Consider the following 1863-nt stretch of genomic DNA (forward strand, 5'->3'; position numbering starts at 1 on the left):
TAGTCTCAGACCAAACACACTTAGCTCTGTGTAGGTTGGAAAATCTATTTCCCCAGATAAGTGCTCAGATGTTCACCACTTTACCTGCTAACCTCCTGCCCCGAGGCACTGAGCTCCCTTGTTCTGTGGCCTGGGAATCCCACTGCTCTGTCTCAGTCTCTTGGTTCTGCTGCTATCGTGTCTCTGTTGCTGCTTCTCCCCATCACGTCCTCTCTTGTGTCACAGCTCCCTGTCTTCTAGATGGAAGAGTTTCAATACAAGAATCTAGGATGTGGCCCCCACCCACCACCACCACCCACAAGCCACCATGTTTTCAGGCCAGGTCTCGCTTAGTCTTTCCCCATAAGGAGATGGCCAGGGAGCTCCAGGAAACGCAGATGAACCTGGGCTGAAGAGTCAAGGCAACGGGGTAAACCAGAGCAGCTCTGTGTAGGGTGGGAAGGCCATGGCGTCCAGTAGTGACTGGCTGTCCAGGGTGAATGTTGTGCTGGTGATGGCCTACGGGAACCTGGTGTTTGTACTGCTATTTATTTTTGTGAAGAGGCAAATTATGCGCTTTGGTATGAAATCTCGGAAGGGACCTCATGTCCTGTGGGACACAAGGCCCCCAAGGATCTGAAAGAAGAGATTGATATTCGACTATCCAGAGTTCAGGATATCAAGTAGGAACCCCAGCTCCTTGCAGATGATGATGCCAGACTGCCACAGCTGGAAACTCAGGGAAACCAAAATTACTACAACTGTCTGTACAAGATGAAAGTTCTGGATGCCATTCGTGCCTCTGAGATCCCATTTCACACTGAAGGCCAGCATCCCCGTTCCCTAATGGGCAAAAATTTCTGTTCCTACCTGCTCGATCTTTGGAACGCTACTACTCCTTTCAAGAGTGTGCGCAAGACCCTCATTGATACCCTGCTGCATGGCTCTGAGGCAGCATGCTATGGGACTGGGGTCTTTGGCCAGAGTGCGTACCTGTGCTCTCAGGAGGCCCTGACTGAGCTGACCACTGCGGTCAAAGCACGAAGTGGGAGCTCTCAGCGACACCACCAGTCAGCAGCCAAAGACCTTACCCAATCTCCTGAAGTCTCCCCAAAGTACCAAGCATTTCCTCGAACTGAAGAACGTTAAGGACAACTATAATACCCTGCGGAGTACTCTGACAGACTCTCGCTGGAGATGGAGCCAGGACTAGAATGTGCTTGCCAGGCAGTCCTCAGGTTAGCTGGCTGGTGTGTGCCTGACGCTCCTGATGTGTGCAAGATCATGCCTGGAAGCCCTTGGGGGATATTTCAGAGCAGCAATTACAGCTATTTTCCCCAAAAGCAAAAAAAATAGAAAGAAGAAAATCTAGGATCCCAGCTCTTCTATTTTTATGGCAGTGAGATCCCAATTTTTGTTTCTGAAATGGCTCAGTGAAACTTAACGTGATGTCCAATGTGACTAATTCCCATGTTAGGTTTTCAGACATCTTATTTGCATAGCCACAAGGGTACCAATCTACTGTTGGGCAAGCTGCCCAATCCTCTTAAACCAAATAAATCAAACTCAATGCTATCAAGTTAACACGGACTCATAGAGAGCTTATATAACAGGGTAGAACTGCCCCTGTGGGTTTCAAAGACTGTATCTCTTTAGCAGAGTAGAGAGCCAGGTCTCTTTTGGGAGAAGAAAGTGCCATCTCTCTTGAGGAGAAATATGTGGTTTCCAACTGCTTACCTTGGGGTTAGCAGCTCAATAGTAACCATTATGCCACCAGAGCTCCTTTGCCTTATTCACACTGGCCAGCGACAAACCCATGTAAATATTTGGAAGGAGTTAAGGGGCCATCGCTAGAAAGTCTGTATACTTGTATAGGCCAACTAT

General features: G+C 48.5%; 1 pseudogene; it reads left to right on the forward strand.

The window, feature by feature from the left end:
* The first annotated feature begins 445 nt into the window (after window positions 1-445).
* Window positions 446-1192, forward strand: LOC101643061 (annotated as a pseudogene).
* The last annotated feature ends 671 nt before the right edge of the window (window positions 1193-1863 follow it).

The sequence above is a fragment of the Echinops telfairi genome, unplaced genomic scaffold (genome assembly GCF_000313985.2).
Source record: "Echinops telfairi isolate 266 unplaced genomic scaffold, ASM31398v2 ScPeMD7_7477;HRSCAF=8515, whole genome shotgun sequence".
NCBI lineage: Eukaryota > Metazoa > Chordata > Mammalia > Afrosoricida > Tenrecidae > Echinops > Echinops telfairi.